Source organism: Canis lupus, chromosome 31, assembly GCF_003254725.2.
Source record: "Canis lupus dingo isolate Sandy chromosome 31, ASM325472v2, whole genome shotgun sequence".
Taxonomy (NCBI): Eukaryota; Metazoa; Chordata; class Mammalia; order Carnivora; family Canidae; genus Canis; species Canis lupus.
The window spans coordinates 5,660,914-5,672,523 of NC_064273.1; the positions used below are offsets into that span (position 1 = coordinate 5,660,914).

An 11,610-nucleotide genomic window follows, 5' to 3' on the forward strand; every position below is an offset into this window, starting at 1 on the left:
CACATATATGTATATATAATATACATTATATAACAGATATAAATATTGTTATGTTTCATATGAATAGAATGATTAATGCTATTTTATCATCCAATTTGAAACATGTTTATGTAATTTGCTTAATCAGCTTTTGGTCTCCAGTGAAAACCTCTAATTTGTTTTCGTTTTCTTCTTCAATTGATTAAAATAATTATAGTTCATTAAAATAAAAAATAAAGTAATACCAAAAAATGCCATTTAGTGGGTACCTACTGTTAAACAATGAGTAGTCATGATTTCTAAGATACTTTTAAATCTTTCTTTGATTTTCGATATCATCGGGTTACAATATCATTAATATATACTTATACAACTACCTTTTGTTTAACTCAGAAAATGTTATTACATTCAGATTGTGCATATTAGGAGACTCCTTCATGATTTAAATGAATTACATTCAACTTCACAATGGGATCATTTTTTTAAAAAATTGAGCTAATTATTTTTAAAAGATGTAAAATAAATGCAGTTAAATAAAATGTGTCTAAAATTAAAGCAATTTTAAGATAATTATTCTATATCTAGTAACACCTATATATGAAAATTCCCTTTTATTCTTGCCTCTCTGGTTTGATTCTAAATTAGTGTTCTACTTCATGGAAAACCAAGTAAATGAATCAGTTGATAAATAGAAGCAATCTTCATTTTTCTTCACGTTTATTTTATATTTTATTTATTTAATGTTATTTATTATATTTATAATTTAAGAGTAAAATATCAAAGTGGTCACCTGTGTCTTCTTTTTTTTTAATTTTTTTTAAAATTTTTATTTATTTATGATAGTCACAGAGAGAGAGAGAGAGGCAGAGACACAGGCAGAGGGAGAAGCAGGCTCCATGCACCGGGAGCCCGATGTGGGTGGGATTCGATCCCGGGTCTCCAGGATCGTGCCCTGGGCCAAAGGCAGGCGCCAAACTGCTGCGTCACCCAGGGATCCCTGTGTCTTCTTAAAAGAGTTAAATTCAGTCACTTTACACCAGAATACTGTTTCATTTGTTTTTTTAAGAAATCACTAATCTCAATCTGAGAACATCTAAAACAGATAACCAGAAGTCATATCAAAAAATAATTAAATTTATGACCATATAAAAATACTTTAAGGGTCCATGGCTTTCCTTATAGAGGTTTTTAGACCTCATTTTCAGAACCTGACAAACTAATAGGAAATGAAGTCAATATTTAAAATTTTGGTTTCTTATTCTTCCATGTTGAGAGTTTTTTCTGTTTCTTGTGATCCCTAAATGGCCTTACACCTTTGCGAAGGTAACTCCATGATGCTGATTGCTGTTCCACGTAAATGAGTGGGACTGATTGCTTGGGAAACTCAGGCCAGGTTGCCAATGATTTTGGAACCAAAGGAGAAAAAGAATAGAGATCTCACTTTTCACCATGTAGACTTCCACTTATTCCAACAGTCTATGGAGAGGCACCCCAAAGCCTGAGCCTACCATTGCCTTCTGGCTCAGTCTCTCCAAAGGGACATTCCTGAGTCCTCTTGGTGTGAGGAATAGAGAATAATTTCCTGACTATGAAGACTGGCATTTGGAATCAGGGCTCTACTAACCTCTTATAAAAATTTTTAACCAGTCTTTCAATTCAGCAACATTCCCCGTTCCTCCTTCCCCCATATATCCACAACACAAAGAGGCATGTGATGCTTTTGATTTTAGAGCCTTTTTCTCAGTCCCACAGCATAAATGGGTTTGCCTATTGACTTTTCCAAATCTCCACTCCTATTTGTTGCTATCCAGTTGAAATTCTTCATCTGTTAGCCTCTTTCCCTGCAATCTACATATCCTTTCCAGTTCATAATATAAGTGTCTTTGTTCTCAATTGAGGGGAAGTTGGGAGGTTAAAATGGAGCAAAAGTAAATAAATACGTGGGTTTAACTTCCAAGATTTATTCAGAATTCTCACTTGGCAAATTTGAATATATAAAATAAATATTTGAGTATATAAGGTAAATATATAAACACTAAAATAAAGAACACTCAGCTGTTCATTTATAGTCACAAAGAAAACCAATAAATCATCCAAATTTATTAGGTAGAATAAAATAAAATTTCTGATGTTCCATCAAGCTGGATTTCAAGATAGAAAAGGAAAACCAAACAAAAAATAAACATATATACACTGATTATAATATTAAAAAATTAAATATTTTTAAATGATAGACTAAAAGATCTAACTCTAGACATTTAAAAGCAATAATCTGTGTAACTCTAGTAAAAGCAAAGAATAAATAAGAAAATAAAATGAGATATGGCATGTAAAAATCTATGACATTCAGCCAAAATGATAGGCTCAGAAAAATATATGTCAGCAATTTAATTATTAGAAAATACAGACTATAAAATGAAGTATTCATCCTAAGAAGTAATGACAAAAATAGTAAGATTCAAAATTATTACAGATACTAAAAATGAAAGCATCACTCAATGATAAACCAATTTTATAGTTTATATTTCTAACTTTCAACTTTCATCTGAGCTCCAGAATCCCATTTCTAAAGGTCTACTTAATATTGTTCCCTGGATACTTGGCAACATCTGTAACTCTATAGGTCCACAAATAAACTCATTACCTTCTCTTCAAAAACATGCTGCTCTTATTATACTCACTGTCATGTTAATGTCCTAAGCACCCATTCAGTTTCTCATGTTGAAAGCCTCCAAATCATCTTCAGCTCATCCTCTTCTTTATGTCATGAGAACAAGTTATTAACCACATGTGCCTTATTCAACAACTAAAATCTCCTTTGAATCTGAATTATTACTTTTCACATAATCATTGCAAAACATACTGCCTATAGATTTTCTCCCTTCTCCCAGAGGACTCCACCTGTGCTTTCTCAATAAAACAGAGCTGGTTTTGTCACCTCCACTTAAAAAAAAAAGAAAAGAAAAGAGAAAAGAGAAAAGGAAAGAAAAAAAAATCAAATTTGGCTGGAAAAAATATGCAGACACTTAAGCAAGCAAGCATGTACACACTTGCATATAAACAATATTTCTGGTATTCATTCCTAATTCTATGAAAAGGCATTTAGGATCTTTTACAATGTAAGTCTGATTTCTTACTTAAAATTATATGCTTCCTTGATTCTACTTCTTTATAGATTTTCAGAGATCTTTGACATGCACACTCAGCTTTAGTAAAACAAGACTACTTACTATTTTCTGATTCTCTTGTCAGTATAATGAAAAACCTTTCTTCCCTTTTCACCTTCTGGTTACATTAAAAGTCATGCTGCAGGCCTAGCTCAGTTTCATGTATTCAAGAATTCTTATCCATTTCTCAGTCCTAATCTTTCTTTTGTTTAAGAACAAATTGTAACATGTATGTGGACATATATTGTCTATAATATAAACATTTCTCTATGAAGGCACAGATTGCATATTTCTCAACATTACATCTCCCCAGAGCTTCTAGAATAGGTACTTGGATCATGATGATTAGTACTCAAAATGTGCACTAGCTAGATGCAAATAATTAAGGACATGATATTATCAGTTCTAAAAAGTAAAACAGTTGCAGCTGATAATGACCTCAGTCTATTATCAAGAATTGTGAAAGCTTGACATTTGAATCTGTTTGCAAGCTCACAGGTTAGCCTCCTCTGTTTCATAAATGGTGGAAAGAGATACCATGCTCCTGAATTAGAGACAATGTACTTGATTACTCACGTCAACAGCAGTAGCCAGATATTCAATATTGGCCTCAGTATCTACAGTGTCAGCCAGGCGATGCTGCACATGCAGTGGGTTATGTTAAAGAAGAGGAATTCTGAGTGTTAAGAAGCCCCAATCTTTTATTACAAACATAGAGTTTGCCCAAATTTTGTCCTGAAGACATGATCTTTATTACTCTGTCAGGAAACAAGTCTGTTCTCTGCCCCAGAGGGAGACCTAGCTTGTCTTTCAAGGCTATTTACAAAACTTCTTAGAAAGTTAATCCAAAGTTAAAGCAAAGTTAGTCAGTGCTCTGCTCATAAGATATGCAGAAAAGCAAGAATTATCTCCTAACACCTGTGTATATCCATAACAGTTTGATGGCATGCATAAAGGGCAATTACAGATATAGGAAACTGAAAAAAGTCTTCAGAGTGCAAGTTTAAAACTACTGTTCAGTCACTCGTTAGTTCAATTAATATCTATTGAGTGTCCATTATAGATCAAAGTTGTGGTAATACAGCAGTGAATAAAACAGTGTTTTAACCTTCTTGAAATTTACATTCTACAAAGAGGGGACTAGAAAATAAACATATAAGATATGCATGTATGTTAGATGGTGAAAAAATCTGTGAGAATAAAAACAGGGTAAAGGAATACAAGGGAACAAATAGATGCTTATTTAAATTGGATAGTTAGGGGCTCTTAGGTGGCTCAGTCATTTAAGCATCCAGCTCTTGATTTTGACTCAGGTCATGATCTCAGGATGGTGAGCTTGAGCCCCATGTCGAGCTCTACCATGGGCATGAAGCCTGCCAAAGATTCTCTTTCTTTCTCCCTCTGTGCCTCCCCCATTCACATTCACTCTCTCTTTAAAAAAAAAGTGTGTATATATGTGTGTGTGTATGTATATATGGGTATATATATATATATATATGATGGTTAGTGGGCAACTCTGATTCATCTTGTAGGAGAAGCATTTTACTTGCAAGGACAGATTCAAGGCCCAGAAGGAGTGTCCTTGGCATATTTGAGGAATATTATAGAGGTCAGTGCATCTGCCACACAGTGAATATGGGAGTCAGGAATTAATAAAAGGTGATATTAGGAAGTTGATGTTGGGGAGATCATAGAAGTTTTTAAGTCTTTGAAGGACTATGGATTTTATTTTGATATGGGAAGTTATTAGGTGTTGAACAGAAAACTAAAAATGATAAAACATAAATTTATAAAACTTGAATCTAGGGTAGGTGAGAAGACTGGAAGTTAGAAAATCAGGAATTAACTATAGTAGTCCAGATAAGACACAATGGTGTTTGGATTAGTGTTTGTGGTATACGTGCTGAATTAGTAGATTTGAATACATATCAAAAATTGACCTCAGTTTGGATGATGGATAAAGGAGAGTTAGCTTGATTCCAAAATTCCTAGTCTAGTCAGTTTTAAGCACAAAGGTACCCATTTTAATCTTATTCTTATATTCTGCCAATATAATTTGTGAAGGTATATTTTTTCAATATACCTAATCATGTTGTATTTTTTTTATTAAATTGCCAGAGATCATCAAAGTACATACAAAGATCAGAGCAAACATTGTTAAACATACAATGTTCTAGATTCTAATTTCCAGATTGAAATGTGTAAGTATTTAAGTCCAAGTATTTTCAGAGGTACTATCTTTTTTGCTGCCATTAAAAGCAAGGCTTTTCGACAAATATTTTTGCAAGACAAAATTTGTTAAATAAATTACCTTTTTCAATAATTTTTGTATGTTTTACCGATTTCAGAGGCTAATAATCATAAGACTTCTCAACTTAATCTTATTTTTATATAGGACATCTGTTCATCCTAACAAAAGAGAAACTATCAAAATATTTTTCCTACAAGCAGATATATTATAAAGCAAAATCATAGAATTTCAAGGGCTCAAATAATTCTAAAATTACAATAAGCACCAAGCAAAGGAAGTATATACTGTCACAATGAAAGTGGTTGTCCTTTTAAAAAATCAGCTTTCCACATATTGTCGCTTAGTATTCTCTGTACGTGAAAAATATTTCTTTGATGGTCACAGCTTCCATTTTAATTGGTAGATACTACCTCCATATTAGTTCAGTTCCTTTGTAAAGTAGAAGCCGAGACAGGATAGATGAGCAAGAGAATTATTGAAGAATCTCTGGCAAAGAATACAGGACAGAGGACAAAAAAAGGTAAGGAGAGCCTTCAGGCTGTCGTGCGTGTCTGATACATGTGAGTGGAAAATGTAAAGGCAGGAGAACTGGGTAGAAAGAACTTTGATCTGCACTTTATTGCAGTTCTGAGAGTTTCATTCAGACCAACAGGGAGTCCCTGCACAGAGACTGTCCAACAGTTGTCCTACGTTGGGCCGGAATTATGTGGCTCTGGTACCACAGCCATGCTCAGACATTGGATGGAAGTAGTTGGGAAGAAGCATGGCTTTGTCAGGAATGTCACATTAGATCTGAGGAAGCTTACCTCAACTATGCTCCTTGCGCCAGTTTCTCTTGAAGGAATTGCTGAGCAATGTGTCCCATAGCTGCTATGGCCTCTGGAATTAATTCTTATTTATTTGAAGCATCAGGTTACAGTGAGATAAGGCCTTCATTACCTTTTTCAAAAGTTTTCTTCTGCTAAAGGAGAAAAGGCCTTCATTACTTTTCAAAAGTTTTCTTCTGCTAAAGGAGAAAAGGCCTTCATTACCTTTTTCAAAAGTTTTCTTCTGCTAAGTAACAGTTATAGCTTTGCTTGCATATGAACCAAGAAAACCTGGCATCATCAATTAATAAAAATAATTGAGAACAGCATTCTTAGGACTAAATGAAATATGCTTCACGGAGTGATGAGTAAACACAACTTCTTCAGTTGCATGTGTTAAATTGTCATCTCCAGGCACATTCTTTTAAAATAACTGATTTTTGTAGTTGAAGTTTATATTTCTTTAACAGATTTGTGTCTTCTGATTCTTATGTGGCCACTGTGCTCCTTATGTTGGATCATAAATTTTGAGATGCATTTTGTGCAAGTTACTTTTTCATCATCAAAGCTTCCTTACTCTTGCACTGTAAAACTTCACTTTCATTTTTCTTATTGCTTACTGATGGCAAATAGGTTTATTACAAAATAAAAAAAAAACATTAGTAGACATTAAAATTAATAGCTGTAGATTTATTCCTCTGTAGAAGTGTAATCGGGTTTTTTTTCTATACAATCACAATCATGACAGCTCAGCTTTTATTTTTCATACATAGTTCATGTGCACCCAACCTGTCATTTACCAAGTTTTCCAATGATCCTACTGACTGCTGGCCTTGTGACTTTTTGCATTTTCAGGCCCACATATGCTTCATACCAACTAGCTAGTATGCAAGCAGCCATGAGAACTGAAATAGTATCCATTTCTCTCAACACTGCCATAAACCAGACACAGCTGCCTCTACTTCTCCTATGTAAGCACTTGTCTCACTTCAGTGAGAGTTCTTCCTGTATGCTGTCTTGAAAGGAAGAGTGTAGTTAAACTGAGTAAATATGGTCAGGAGAAGAGAGAAAGTTACTCTTTCAGATTAAACCATGTGATAGAAGGTAGAATTCTGTTCATTGCATACAAACATCACAAATTACTAAACAATATTATGGCAAAAGCTACAGTACATGGGGGAAGTTCCTGCAACCCTATCTCAGCTTATTTTAGTGCAATAGTCAATAATAGTAATACATTGTTTAAAAATGAACAATTCACAAAAAATCCCAATAAAGATGGTACAATGAAACAACAGAAATAAAGATGATCGCTGGCAAACTGAGGCATGTAGTCTCTCTAGATACCACTAATGCTTTCTGGACAGGAAATTGATAGATCCTATTATAATTGAGGATGATTTTGGATATTTCCCATAGGAAAAGGGGAATTAAGCAAGATAAACAATGCTGGCAAGCTCTGAACTAAAACTTTTACTCTGGAAATAAAAGGCAAAGTCAATCAGGAAATCCTAGCAAGTTCGAAAAACATTTAAAAATGAGTGGTGTGTTGAGGTGTGGCAGGTGTATGGGGTTTGGGCCAAGCGTTTCTGGGTTTTAATTCTTCCTCCTCTTCCTAGCACACTGGGGAAAGTGAATTTACCTCCCTAAACTTCAAAGTCTTTATATGTAAAATGAGATGATAGTGACAATAGCAAGGCTGTTGTTATCTATAAACAGATAATTCTCCTGACATTAGTTTGTAGCTCTAGGAAATATTAGAGTGCATAAATCCAATTTTATAGATCAGTAGTATTAGAAGTTGTTGAATACAATCAGAAAGGTTGGCATTTAGGGATTTTTAGGCCATTTTAGGTTTAGATATTGCAATTTCCTTTTCTCTGATAGAAAAAAGAGCTAATACAGGCAGGAGAAGTTATTAACATCATTAAGGAATATGAGATAATCAAATATAGTATAACTGTCCTTGAAAAATCTAAAGCAAAACTAATAGATGTCTTTCATCCAGCAAATCCTGTTCAGGGTAAGTTTGAGATCATCTGATCACTATGAAGGAATTCTGTCCTTTACACAGATTCCTCATCTTCTAATGGGTAGTAATTTTGCAGAGTCCTAAAAGAGAATCTACTTTAGCAAGACTTTCTTGGGATAATACAAATGCAGTTGCATATGAATCATTCAGTTTGAATAATAATTTCTCAACTGATATCCTTTGCGGGCAGCCTTTACAAAACAATGCATGCATCCTTTGTCCAGCTTTGTGCTCCACTGGCTTTCAAATGTCTTGCACTACTGGCTTCCTGAATTTAGCTGTTATATCTCTACTTAAGGTAATTCACAGAGGACATGACTATCTGCATAATATCACTTCTTTAAAACGAACTAGCACACAACTTTGCTGCCTACGTTGTTCTCAACAAACAAGCCCATTTTGCTGCCACTAGCACGTTGATGTTACAACTCTATACAAGTAAAACGAGAGTAATAGCTGCATTTACTTAGAGTTTACAGTGTGCCACTGTCTTAAATGCTGCCCTTCCTGATCTCACTAGTTTGAACATATTTTATATAAGTGAATTGATGCTTATGAGAGGAAGTAATTTGAAGTATATTATAGATTGGTGAACTGTGAAACCTAGATCATAGGAATCCAGTTCTGACTTCAGAGCTTGAACTCTTACCACCAAACAACCTGTCACCCTTGTTTTTTGCCCATTTGTCTGATATTCAAAGGAACTATTCTCTTAAAATCCTAGAAGATAATAAATCACTTAATTAAAAGAGTGACCCAAAAAATTTAAATGATAAATAAGCAAAAATAGTGATCCATATTTGTATGAGATTATGTAATAGTCAAAAACTGGATTGAGATTTTTTTAAGATTTTATGTATGTATGTATGTATGTATGTATGTATGTATTTATTTATTTATTTATTTATTTATTTTTGAGAGACAAAGAGAGAGAGAGAGGGAGGCAGAGGCAGTCTCCCTGCAGAACAGGGAGCCCAATGCAGGACTCAATCTCAGAATCTTGGAATCAAGACCTGAAGCAAAAGCAGCTGCTTAACCGACTAAACCACCCAGGTGCCCCTAGATTGAGATGTTAGATGTTCGAGGGTTACTTAGGACTGTGCCCCTAACTAATCAGGCTGAACTACTGAACCTATCTAAAAACATGTTTCTGCCACTGTGAAGTGAAAGGGTTATATTCAATGATAAAAACATGGAAATGTTCAGAATCCCTTCTAACATTTAAATGGTATTAAATGGCTGTGTGTAGTATTACATAGCACACAGTACCTGTTTTAGCTGTAAGCATCTGTTCACCTTGCTGTTACTCTACACCAGGTCCTTTCACTTGTGGCACCTCAGGTAAACTTCACAACAGTAGTGGGAGGCAATAATACAATTTATATTTTGCGATTGGGAATATTATTATTATAAAACGTGCTCAATGTCAGACAACTAGCTCAGGGTATAGATGTGCATTTGAAGTTAAGTCCCCAAAGGACAAGATATTTCCAACTGTGGTATAGAAACATTAGAAATATGAAACTCCATGATACGCAGGTACAGTGTTTTAGTGCTATGTCAATTTAGGATTGGCCATTATAGAAATGTGCATGAGATTTGGAAGGTAAAAATGAAGCAGTCACCATGAGTTAGTGTCAATGCTGTTTCTCAGCACTTGTTTTTCATTATTGCTTTCCACAAGAGTTTTTTTTAGCTTCTTTTTTCCTAATTACCCTTCCCATCCTCTTTAAATTGAATACTAAGGAACAAGTCTTTGTCCAGTTGGGTTAAGCTTTGGGGGACCAAAGACTACTGTAATAAGATATTTTTCCACTCCATCTCTAAACCAATCTTTGTCCCCTTGGAGAGGATATCAACCCATTAATTCTGGGTCAAGTAACGCCGCTGCTTATGAATACTGCCATTGGTGCAAGCTCATCCTTTATTCTGGGAACAGCAGCTCTATAGCGCTTGCTGGGTTTCCTCCTTCACCTTCTGTAAGTCCTGGGTCAGGAGTGATGATGAAGAGCACTTGCATACTCTGCACATCACCCATATCATCAAGGTGGCAGGAGATGAGAAAAAGGCACACAGGTTCCAGATCATACTTTTTAATTTCAGTCCATTCTCCCAAATTCCAGTCTGTTATTCTTTGATTGACTTCACTTCACATTTATCTTTTCTTTCCTACTGTTACAGCTGGCTCTCTTGACTTGTTCAACTCAAAAAGCAAAAGCAGGAGCCTGAATTGGACTGCTTCACCACCCCCTTCCAGTTGAGTAAGGACAAATACCTGTAATAAATTTCATACTAAATAATACTCATAGCTGTTCTTTTTGTCTGATGGAACTCAATTGGGGACACTCTATAATTTTTCTACTTTAATGTATAAATATATATTATCAGTTCTTCTTTATTACCTGTTCCAAGTCCTTAAAATTAAGTCAACAAAATGAATAGAAAAAAAAGATAAATCCCTGTATATACACAGCCTCAATTTATTTTTCATTCTACTATTTACTATTTCATTTAGTATTTAATGCATGGTTCCAATGCCATTAACACATTCAAAATGATCCAGAGAAGGAACATTCTTTGATACACATGTTCTTTCTAATTACAACACCATTTGTCATCAGTGTTTACAAAAATACTCTTTCATCTCTCAGTTTATCTTTTACATAAAAGTATTTTAAATTAAATGGAGCTCAACTTGCATCATTTCTCATTGAATGATAATGTAAACTCTTTCTTTTTTTTTTCTTCCTTAGACTCTTGGGACCCTTAGACTCTTGGGACCCAACAGTTGGATGAGATATTCATTTATCCCAGTATTTAACTGTTGCCTTAAAACAAGATGACTCAATAGTTACATCAAAAAAAAATTTTTTTTAAAAAGAAGAAAAAAAACCCAAGAATTTCCTAGAAAGATTTTTTAAAGGTACAACATCAAATAGATTAGACAAAGAAAAAGAAACTTCATATTTCTATGAAGACTTATCTACATGGAGAAAAATGGAATAAGTCTGTTTACATGACAATTCAGAGTCTCAAGACAAAAATCTCTGTTCAAAGACCGTTGGATGAAGAAATGTATAATATAATAAAATATAAGATGGGATCTGCTTTTTATACAGTTTGTGTTTTCATACAGTTTGAATGTGTAATCAGAAATTCAAATAACTTAACTGCATTTATTTAAATATCTAATCATTGAAATAAATACATCTGTGTTTATTGCAAACCCCAGAAATACTCAAACTCCTATGGAACTATGATGAGTTATTTTTTTTGATACATTGTTTAAAATTGGTGAAAAACATTGAAAATATCCTTCAAAATATTATATGTGTGTATATATATATATATTCAGGCATATGTACTATACATATA

The 11,610-nt window shown here is 34.0% G+C and overlaps 1 long non-coding RNA gene across 1 annotated transcript in view; it reads left to right on the forward strand.

The window, feature by feature from the left end:
• Positions 1-11,332, forward strand: part of LOC112661793 (uncharacterized) — a 114,239-nt gene extending 102,907 nt beyond the window's left edge. Inside the window, exons 3-4 of the long non-coding RNA XR_003137973.3 lie at positions 10,417-10,496; positions 10,989-11,332. This is a non-coding gene — a long non-coding RNA (uncharacterized LOC112661793). The remainder of the gene's footprint in view (positions 1-10,416; positions 10,497-10,988) is intronic.
• The last annotated feature ends 278 nt before the right edge of the window (positions 11,333-11,610 follow it).